General features: G+C 41.2%; 1 pseudogene; it reads left to right on the top strand.

Annotated features, from left to right (window-relative positions):
• The first annotated feature begins 16 nt into the window (after positions 1-16).
• LOC139422396 (helicase POLQ-like) lies at positions 17-11577 on the top strand (annotated as a pseudogene).
• The last annotated feature ends 458 nt before the right edge of the window (positions 11578-12035 follow it).

The raw sequence follows: 12035 nt of genomic DNA, 5'->3' as shown, positions 1-12035 counted from the left end.
TTAACGTTAGCTAGCAATGGATGGCATAGCTACAGTTAGAGGTTAGCCATTTGGCTAGCTAATACTAGGTTATCTTAATCATTACAAACGTCAGTATGATTGTGCTTTTGCCCCTATCAATGAATTGTATACACAATAATAAAACTGCATTCTTATATTTGCCTTCAAGCCGTGAAATGTTTCATTATAAAGATCGGACAGCGAGCATTTTTAACCTGCTGTGTTAAAAATAACATTGACGTCACATCCTGATCAGTAGTTCCTCCCAAAATTAATGGATTTCAAAGTGATAGTTTGTTAAATTTCCATATAACACATCTTAATATTTCCTTATAAGAAAGATAATGAATATAAAATATAAAAATATGGTACTGCAACTAAACTAATTGTATCACTGTCAATAGGTCGGAATAAATACAGTCTATTTACTCCACTGGACTCAATTTGAAGTTAGATTTATATATTTACTCGTCTCTGATGGGCTAATCCGTTAAATAAACGCATGTTTACTAGTAAAGCATTAGACAAATCTAAACGGATCCAACTCGAATTCATTACAATAGGTATGTGTTGCTAACATACAATTCATTAAAAATCCTACAATGTGATTTTCTGGATTTTTTTTTCTCATTTTGTCTGTCATAGTTGAAGTGTACCTATGATGAAAATTACAAGCCTCTCATATTTTTAAGTGGGAGAACTTGCGCAATTGGTGGCTGACTAAATACTTTTTTTGCCCCACTGTATATGGTGAATAGCTTTCTGCCCCTTTTCCCTGTCTAATTGCATGTCCTCTATAGTTCTGTGTCAATTTTACCATGTTTTACCACTTTTTAAAAGTGTGTGGTTGTCTTGAGTAATTGGATTCATTGCCCTGCTTCATATTACAGAGGATCATAATCAATGCTCTCTTCTATTTCAGAATGGCAGAAGAACTGTCTAAACCTGGGCTCAGTTCAGCAGAGGAGAAGAGGATGAGTGTTTCAGGTTTTCTTGGCTCCTAAACTTTAAGGCATGTTCATCCATTTTATTTTGAAGAGTCATCATATTTTATATGGCCCGAGGGGGGTGTGGTATGTCGCCAATATACTACGGCTAAGGGCTGTTCTTATGACGCGGAGTGCCTGGATACAGCCCTTAGCCGTGGTATGTTGGTAATATACCACAAACACAGAGGTTCCTTATCTCTATTATAAACGGGTTACCAAAATAATTAGAGCAGTAAAAATAAATGCTTTGTCTTACCCGTTGATTACGGTCTGATATACCACGGTTTCAGCCAATCATCATTTAGGGCTCTAACTACCCGGTTTATAATGAAATATATACTTGTCTTCAGTACCAGGCAGTCAGCTGTTGAAGGCTGACACATTGTATTTGAAGTCTTAACACCTGACTAATCCTTCTGTTTTCCAGTACTCCAGTGCAATGCAGAAGATTGATCAGGATCATATTGTTGCCTTGGTAACTGAGGTCATTCCAAGCCAGCCAGTCGTGCCTTGTTTTCTGTCCCACCAAGAAAAATTGTGAGAACTTGGCTGAGATGATCTGCAAATACCTGAAAAAGTAAGAGATATCTTTGTATCCCTCCTCTCTGTATTCCAAATCATGGTAAGCCTGCCCAGTGGCTGTGATTGTGTGGATTGTGATTGATCCAACATGCCACTTCTTCTTGAATTCTCCAGGGACTTTATCCAGTGCAAGCAGGCAGAGAAGGCTGTGTTGCTGGGGGTGCTAAGGAGCAGTGGGAACGGCTCCCTGTGTCCGGTGCTCAAGAAGACAGTGCCGTATGGCCTGGCCTATCACCACAGTGGGATGACCAGAGAGGAGAGGAAGCTGGTGGAAGAGGCTTACTCTGCTGGGGTTCTCTGTCTCCTCACCTGCACCTCCACACTGGCTGCAGGGATCAACCTACCTGTTCGGAGGTAAGCCAAAGCAAAGAAGCTAACCTGTCTCAGACTACTTCACTGCTACTAAGGCTACTAGGAACAGCTGTTCTCACATGCGACATGTCATAACATAAGTTGCATCTCTATGTTAGATAATGGCAGTTCTTATAGACTTAATTGGATCCATCATTGTGTGTTTGAACCAGGGTGATTATGCATTCTCCGTACATGGCAGTAGACTTCCTGAAGAGGAGCCAGTACAAGCAGATGGTGGGGAGGGCTGGAAGGGCCGGGATAGACACTCATGGAGAGAGCATCCTCATCCTACAGGACAAAGTCAAAGTCATGGTAAAGAGCAACAACCGTAAACATGTGCATGTAGTACTATGTAATGACATTGGGTCCTTATGTTTGCACGTTCTGACAGACTCATCTAATGCATTGTTCCTGTCCACCTTTTTGTATTTTCAGGTCAAAAAGATTGTGTCTGCGCCAATGGAGATCTGTAAAAGCAACTTAATGCATGATAACAGAAAGGGTGTCCTGAGTCTCATCCTATCAGTCATTGGATTAAATGTGAGCACTTCTTGAAGAACTTCCATAAGTGAATTCCAGAAAAATCCAGTTTCCCTTTTTAATGTGTCTTTTTAGCAAAGAACTTGGTCTTTATTAATTAATTAATGATATGGTTTTTGTGTTTGTCTCCCTTCAGATCACGAACAGCTTAGAGCAGGTCATGAACTTCATGGATGGCACGTTGTTGTCTGTCCAGAAGAAACAGGTGTGCTTGGAGAGGAGCCTGTGGGAGGTGGCACAGGAGTGTGTTGAGCTGTTGACAGAGAAAGGCCTTGTCACTGTGTCCACAGAGCCACATGATAGGACTCTGCAGGTCACCAAGCTAGGGAGAGCTACTTACAAAGGTGAACTACTCTCAAACACTCCAGAGCTGGTGTTAATTCCATTTCTATTCCCATACCATTGTTAGTTAGCTAGCTAGCTTTCTGTGCTAATCTTGCTATTTTGTAGAAAGCCCTTGTTGATACTAGCCAGATGGCCACAGCTGTTTTTAAATCATTATAATATCAATACTAGCTACATTGGTTAGCTAGCTTGGAGTAAGTATTTAGTGTGCATTTAGCTAGCTACCATCCCATAGCCTACATCACATATGAAGTGTGACTGGCTCATCCATGGATGTATGGAGAAAATGCCCTCTTTTTCCTTTTTGTTGTCACTGCTATTTGCTCCCCCATGTGGGGATTCATGCTCTTGTTTTTGCTCAAAGTTAGGTTGTTGGCCACTGACGAGCATTGCGATTCTACAAGTAGAAATTATATTTTCTTAACTCGGCAAGCAGCAGGTACCGCTTTTGTTTTAGCAAGAGAAGGAACAGCCTCCCAGTGTGATAAGTTCCTATCCCCAGTCTTTTGACAGTGAGATTCTCGGTGTGTTTCATGCTTAGAAATCCTTCAATCCTTTTAATAATTTGCAAATAAATTCATTAAAAATCCTACAATGTGATTTTCTGGATTTTTTTTCTAATTTTGTCTGTCATAGTTGAAGTGTACCTATGATGAAAATTACAGGCCTCATCTTTTTAAGTGGGAGAACTTGCACAATTGGTGGCTGACTAAATACTTTTTTGCCCCACTGTATATATACTGTATATTTGTTTTAAATGGAATATCTACATAGGCGTACAGAGACCATTTATCAGCAACCATCACTCCTGTGTTCCAATGGCACATTGTGTTAGCTAATCCAAGTTTATCATTTAAAAAGGCTAATTGATCATTAGAAAACCCTTTTGCAATTATGAGCACAGCTGAAAACTGTTGTTCTGATTTAAAGAAGAAATAAAACTGGCCTTGTTTAGACTAGTTGAGTATCTGGAGAGTCAGCATTTGTGGGTTCGATTACAAGCTCAAAATGGCCAGAAACAAAGGACTTTCTTCTGAAACTCGTCAGTCTATTCTTCTTCTTAGAAATGAAGGCTATTCCATGTGAGAAATTGGCAAGAAACTTTTGATCTTGTACAACGCTGTGTACTACTCCCTTCACAGAGCAGAGCAAACTGGCTCTAACCAGAATAGAAAGAGGAGTGGGAGGCCACGTTGCACAACATAAAAAAAGCATCCCGGAGTCGCCTCTTCACTGTTGATGTTGAGACGGGTGTTTTGCAGGTACTATTTAATGAAGCTGCCAGTTGAGGACTTGAGGCGTCTGTTTCTCAAACTAGACACTCTAATGTACTTGTCCTCTTGCTCAGTTGTGCACCGGGGCCTCCCACTGCTCTTTCTATTCTGGTTATAGCCAGTGTGCGTTGTTCTGTGAAGGGAGTAGTACACAGCGTTGTACGAGGTCTTCAGTTTCTTGGATTACATTAAGGGGAAACATTTAAATGGCTTGGAATGGCCTAGTCAAAGCCCAGACCTCAATCCAGTTGAGAATCTGTGGTAGGACTTAAAGATTGCTGTCCACTAGCGGAACCCATCCAACTTGAAGGAGCTGGAGCACTTTTGCCTTGAAGAATGTGCAAAAATCCCAGTGGCTAGATGTGCCAAGCTTATAGAGACATGCAGCTGTAATTGCTGCAAAAGGGGGCTCTACAAAGTATTGACTTTGGGGGGTGAATAGTTATACACGCTCAAATTATTTTTTGTTGTCTTATTTCTTGTTTGCTTCACAAAATATTTTGCATCTTCAAAGTGGTAGGCATGTTGTGTAAATCAAATGATACAACCCCCCCCCCCAAAAAAAATCTATTTTAATACCAGGTTGTAAGGCAACAAAATAGGAAAAATGCCAAGGAGGGTGAATACTTTCGCAAGCCACTGTATATACAGGGTGTACCGGTACTGAGTCAATGTGTGAGGGTACAGGTTAGTCGATGTAATATGTACATGTATGTAGGGGTAAAGTGACTATGCATAGATAATAAACAGTGAGTAGCAGCAGTGTTAAAAAAGGGGTCAATGCAAATTGTCCGGGTAGCCATTTGATTAGCTGTTCAGCAGTCTTATGTCTTGGGGGTAGAAGCTGTTAAGGAGCCTTTTAGACCTAGACTTGGTGCTCCGGCACCGGTGCCGTGCTGTAGCAGAGAGAACAGTCTATGACTAGAACGGCTGGAGTCTTTGACATTTTTAGGGCCTTTCTCTGACACCGCCTGGTATAGAGGTCCTGGATGGCAGGAAGCTTGGCCCCAGTGATGTACTGGGCAATACGCACTACCCTCTGTAGCGCCGTTCAGTCAGATGCCAAGCAGTTGCCATACCAGGCAGTGATGCAACCACTCGATGGTGCAGCTGTAGAAATGTTTGAGAATCTGAGGACCCATGCCAAATCTTTTCAGTTTCCTGACAGGGAATAGGTGTTGTTGTGCCCTCTTCACGACTGTCTTGGTGTGTTTTGGACCATGATAGTTTGTTGATGTGGACAACTTGGAACTTGAAGCTCTTGATCTGCTCCACTACATCCTCGTCAATGAAATGGGGGCGTGCTTTGGCCTCTTTTTCCTGTAGTCCACGATCATCTCCTTTGTCTTGATCACGTTGAGGGAGAGGTTGTTGTCCTGGCACCACACTCCCAGGTCTCTGACCTCCTCCCTATAGGCGGTGTCATCGTAGTGGTGATCAGGCCTACCACTGTAAACTTAATGATGGTGTTGGTATCATGCCTTGCCATGCAGTCGTGGGTGATCAGGGATTACAGGAGAGAACTAAGCACGCACCGTTGAGGATCAGCGTGGCATATGTGTTGTTGCTTACCCTTACCACCTGGGGGTGGTTTTTCCAACAATTGTTAACAGACAGATTATTTCACGTATCACACTATCACAATTCCAGTGGTCAGAAGTTTACATACACTATGTTGACTATGCCTTTAAACAACTTGATAAATTCCAGAAAAGTATGTCATGGCGTTAGAAGCTTCCGATAGGGTAATTGACATCATTTGAATGCCACATCCGATGAGCGTATGACTCTGTGTTGTAGGATTCAATCTTAGTCCTGTATTGACGCTTTGCCTATTTGATGGTTCGTCGGAGTGCTTGCATCTTGTTGAGTGCGGTCTTAGTGCCAGCATTGGTTTGTGATGGTAAATGGACAGCTATGAAAAAATATAGATGAAAACTCTCTTGGTATTTAGTGTGGTCTACAGCTTATCATGAGATACTCTTACCTCAGGCAAGCAAAACTTTGAGACTTCTTTTAATATAAGATTTTGCGCACCAGCTGTTATTGACAAATAGACAGACCACCACCCCTTGTCTTACCGGAAGTAGCTGTTTTGTCTTGCCGATGCACAGAAAACCCATCCAACTGTATATTATCCATGTCGTCATTCAGCCACAACTCGGTGAAACATAAGATATTCATTTTTAATGTCCTGTTGGCAGGATAGTCTTGAACGGTCCAGTTTATTCTCCAGTATTTGCACGGTGGCAAATAGGACGGGTGGTAGAGGCGGGTTACCCACTTGCCGCCAAATTCTCACAAGGCACCCGGATCTGTCTCCCCTGTATCGGCGTCTCTTCTTCTTGCGAACAACAAATTTGGGCCTGGTCTGGTATCAGCAGTAAATCCTTCGCTTCTGACTTATTAAAGAAAAAATCTTTCTCCAGTTCGATGCGAGTAGATCTTTTTGGTCATAAGAATTGTTCATAAGAGACGGTGGCAGAAACATTTATGTACAAAATAAGTTACAAACAAACACGAAAAAACAGGCAAAATGGCACAATTGGTTAGGAGCCTGTAAAACGGCAGCCATGCCCTCCGGCGCCATTCTGATGTTTGGTATACTCAGTGAGTATGTCATTGGGGACCAGGCAAGCTAAATATAACTACAGTGCCTTGCGAAAGTATTCGGCCCCCTTGAACTTTGCGACCTTTTGCCACATTTCAGGCTTCAAACATAAAGATATAAAACTGTATTTTTTTGTGAAGAATCAACAACAAGTGGGACACAATCATGAAGTGGAACGACATTTATTGGATATTTCAAAGTTTTTTAACAAATCAAAAACTGAAAAATTGGGCGTGCAAAATTATTCAGCCCCCTTAAGTTAATACTTTGTAGCGCCACCTTTTGCTGCGATTACAGCTGTAAGTCGCTTGGGATATGTCTCTATCAGTTTTGCACATCGAGAGACTGACATTTTTTCCCATTCCTCCTTGCAAAACAGCTCGAGCTCAGTGAGGTTGGATGGAGAGCATTTGTGAACAGCAGTTTTCAGGTCTTTCCACAGATTCTCGATTGGATTCAGGTCTGGACTTTGACTTGGCCATTCTAACACCTGGATATGTTTATTTTTGAACCATTCCATTGTAGATTTTGCTTTATGTTTTGGATCATTGTCTTGTTGGAAGACAAATCTCCGTCCCAGTCTCAGGTCTTTTGCAGACTCCATCAGGTTTTCTTCCAGAATGGTCCTGTATTTGGCTCCATCCATCTTCCCATCAATTTTAACCATCTTCCCTGTCCCTGCTGAAGAAAAGCAGGCCCAAACCATGATGCTGCCACCACCATATTTGACAGTGGGGATGGTGTGTTCAGCTGTGTTGCTTTTACGCCAAACATAACGTTTTGCATTGTTGCCAAAAAGTTACATTTTGGTTTCATCTGACCAGAGCACCTTCTTCCACATGTTTGGTGTGTCTCCCAGGTGGCTTGTGGCAAACTTTAAACAACACTTTTTATGGATATCTTTAAGAAACGGCTTTCTTGCCACTCTTCCATAAAGGCCAGATTTGTGCAATATACGACTGATTGTTGTCCTATGGACAGAGTCTCCCACCTCAGCTGTAGATCTCTGCAGTTCATCCAGAGTGATCATGGGCCTCTTGGCTGCATCTCTGATCAGTCTTCTCCTTGTATGAGCTGAAAGTTTAGAGGGACGGCCAGGTCTTGGTAGATTTGCAGTGGTCTGATACTCCTTCCATTTCAATATTATCGCTTGCACAGTGCTCCTTGGGATATTTAAAGCTTGGGAAATATTTTTGTATCCAAATCCGGCTTTAAACTTCTTCACAACAGTATCTCGGACCTGCCTGGTGTGTTCCTTGTTCTTCATGATGCTCTTTGCGCTTTTAACGGACCTCTGAGACTATCACAGTGCAGGTGCATTTATACGGAGACTTGATTACACACAGGTGGATTGTATTTATCATCATTAGTCATTTAGGTCAACATTGGATCATTCAGAGATCCTCACTGAACTTCTGGAGAGAGTTTGCTGCACTGAAAGTAAAGGGGCTGAATAATTTTGCACGCCCAATTTTTCCGTTTTTGATTTGTTAAAAAAATTGGAAATATCCAATAAATGTCGTTCCACTTCATGATTGTGTCCCACTTGTTGTTGATTCTTCACAAAAAAATACAGTTTTATATCTTTATGTTTGAAGCCTGAAATGTGGCAAATGGTCGCAAAGTTCAAGGGGGCCGAATACTTTCGCAAGGCACTGTATCTTTGTCCCTCATGTCAGTGTTTCATAGAGGCACTCTGAAAATGGATCCATATCATATGCATGATTATCATAAGAACATTGAGATTTCACCTCAGTGTAACAGGGCTTGGGGTTACTGCAAACACTTCTCAGTACTAAGAATAGCTCTTTGTCTTCCATTTTGACCCCACTGATCTCACTGTGTCCTCTCTCTGTTATCAGGAGCTGGAGGAGTTCTGGCCCTGCAACGCTCTCCTGACTGAGCTGGCTCGCAGGCTGACCTACTGTGTCCAGGCCGAGCTCATCCCTTTCATGGAGGTAGCGGGAGTCATGGAGGTCAGACGTTAAAAAAATCTCTATTCATTTTATTGCCATTATATCATCCTCAAAATGGTGACAATGTCCTACTTACCTGTCAACAAAACGCCCCAAAAAACATATCCACATCTTAGGTATCCAGTTATAAGAGCAATTGTCCTAGTCAAGGTATGCAGGCATTGTTCCAGAAGTATTTTTGCATGCTGTAACCCTTTATCTGCTTTTGACAGGGAAGAGCCAAGCAACTGTACAACGCTGGATATAAGACACTGGCTGACCTGGCCAACGCTGACCCAAACGTTCTTGTCAAGACTTTGGAGAACCTCTTCAAGAAACAAGCCAATCAGATTGTTGCTTCTGCAAAAGTATGACTGTTGTCAAATGCTTACACACACACACACACACACAATTGCGCTGTTTACATCCTAAATCCATATAGAATAAATAAAAACATTGAATATCGTAGAAAAAGGGATTGTGATGAGACCTGACGAGCATTTACTCTATGATCATTGTCCTTTTTTGAGGTCTTCCTTTGTTTCAGATGCTGTTGAATGAGAAAGCTGATGCACTTCAGGAGGAGGTGGATGACTTGTTAATGCTGCCTCTTGATCTATTTGTAAATATGTTGCTGGGGTGGATTTATTTAGTAAACATTACTTTTATTTGTCCTTGTGTTTTAATATTGTTTGGTGTAACATATTGTTTATCAGAGTGTATTAAAACATAATGTGTTTTACCTGTCTATTTGTGGAAAAATCACCCTGATTAACTCTTTAGTTATATCACAGTTTACCTGTTGTCATCAACAACCGCTTAATTGCAGAGCGCCACATTCAAATAATATTACAAAAAATATTTATATTCATAAAATCACAAGTGCAATATAGCAAAACACAGTTTAGCATTTTGTTAATCCACCTGTCGTGTCAGATTTTGAAAATATGCTTTACAGCGAAAGCTATCCAAGCGTGTGTGTAAGTTTATCGATCACTAGACAACACATTATGAACACCTAGCGCTAAAGTAGCTTGGTCACGAAAATCAGAAAAGCAATAAAAATTAAGCGCTTACCTTTGATGATCTTTGGATGTTTTCACTCACGAGACTCCCAGTTACACAAATGTTCCTTTTGTTCCATAAAGATTATTTTTATATCCAAAATACCTCCGTTTGTTTGGTGCGTTATGTTCAGAAATCCAAAGGCTCGAGCGGTCACGACAACGCATACAAATTCCAAATAGTATCCGTAATGTCCACAGAAACATGTCAAAGGTTTTTTATAATCAATCCTCAGGTTGTTTTTAAAATATATAATCGATAATATATCAACCGGCACTGTCCTTTTCAGTAGGAGAGGGAGAGACGATGGCTGCCCAAGCTCTGTTGCGCAAGCAAAACTTATGCGAACACCTGATGCGATGTTATCTTTCTCGCTCATTTTTCAAAATAAAAGCCTGAAACAATGTCTAAAGACTGTTGACACCTTAAGGAAGCGATAGGAAAAGGAATCTGGTTTAAATCCCTTTAAATGGAACGAAGGCAGGCTATGGAATATGGAAGTCACTTCCTGGTTTGATTTTCCTCAGGTTTTGCCTGCAATATCAGTTATGTTATACTCACAGACAATATTTTGACAGTTTTGGAAACTTTAGAGTGTTTTCTATCCTAATCTGTCAATTATATGCATATTCTACATATGGGCCTGAGAAATAGGCCGTTTACATTGGGAACGTTATTTTTCCAAATATAAAAATAGTGCCCCCTAGCTGAAAGAGGTTAAAGCGGCAGTATGTAACTTTTTGGGAGACCTGACCAAATTCACATAGAAATGTGAGTTATAGATCTGTCATTCTCATTGAAAGCAAGTCTAAAAAGCGGTAGATATGTTCTATTAAGTTTGCAGACGACACAGCAGTAGTAGGCTTGATTACCAACAACGACGAGACAGCCTACACGGAGGAGGTGAGGGCTCTGGGAGTGTGGTGCCAGAAAAACAACCTCTCACTCAACGTCAACAAAACAAAGGAGATGATCGTGGACTTCAGGAAACGGCAGAGGGAGCACCCCCCTATCCACATCAATGGGACAGCAGTGGAGAAGGTGGAAAGTTAAGTTCATCGGCGTACACATCACTGACAAACTGAAATGGTCCACCCACACAGACAGTGTGGTGAAGAAGGAGCAACAGTGCCTCTTCAACCTCCGGAGGCTGAAGAAATGTGGCTTGTCAGCTAAAACCCTCACAAACTTTTACAGATGCACAATTGAGAGCATCCTTCTGGGCTGTATCACCACCTGGTATGGCAATTGCACCACCCACAACCGCAAGGCTCTCCAGAGGGTGGTGCGGTCTGCACAACGCATCACCGGGGGCAAACTACCTGCCCTCCAGAACACCTACAGCACCCGATGTCACAGGAAGGCCAAAAAGATCATCAGGACAACAACCACCGAGCCACTGCCTGTTCACCCCGCTATCATCCAGAAGGCGAGGTCAGTACAGGTGCATCAAAGCGGGGACCAAGAGACTGAAAAACAGCTTCTATCTCAAGGCCATCAGACTGTTTAAATAGCCATCACTAGAGGCTGCTGCCTATATACAGAGACTTGAAATCATTGGCCACTTTAATAAATGGAAATAATGTTTACATATCGTGCATTACTCATCTCATATGGATATACTGCATTCTATATGTTTCTACTGTATCTTAGTCTATGCCGCTCTGACATTGTTTGTCCAAATATTTATATATTCTTAATTCCATTCCTTTACTTTACATTTGTGCATATTGGGTATATGTTGTGAAATTGTTAGATATAGTTCACAGAGGTTTAGATGGTACAAGGATTCTCTACATTATACTTACTTGTTTTGTCACACTGAAAATTTTAATTTTTGCATACAGGAAATGGCGCAGTGATGTCTGTGTAGAGCACCGATAACAATTTGCCATTCATTTTCTGTTTACTATTCTAATATAGAATTTTCAATAAGGCATTTTAGATTTTTATTTTAACATTGCAATTTCATTGTGGCATGAGTCATGCGCACTGTTAAGAAAAACAAATGCATTTATCATTTTCACATTCTTATTTAGCATCGCATTTTCAAACTGACACTGATCACCCTCCATAGACCAAGTTCTTTTGTGAACCAGGAAACTCAGTTTTCTCTCAACAATTGAGTCTAAGCATAACTGCATACGAATTCACTAATGACGATGATGGATTTACTCATATCGATTTTGATGGATTTACACAGACGCATTTATTGGGATAGTGAGGGAATATAGAGAGCATCAGTAGATTTGGGTTACAATTGTCTTATAGTGAATACACTGCGGTAATGTAATATTTGAACTGTGTCCGTCTAGCCTTA

The sequence above is a fragment of the Oncorhynchus clarkii genome, chromosome 12 (assembly GCF_045791955.1).
Source record: "Oncorhynchus clarkii lewisi isolate Uvic-CL-2024 chromosome 12, UVic_Ocla_1.0, whole genome shotgun sequence".
In the NCBI taxonomy this organism is placed as follows: Eukaryota; Metazoa; Chordata; class Actinopteri; order Salmoniformes; family Salmonidae; genus Oncorhynchus; species Oncorhynchus clarkii.
The sequence above is the reverse complement of the archived record's forward strand: the minus strand, read 5'-3'. Positions and strand labels throughout refer to the sequence as shown.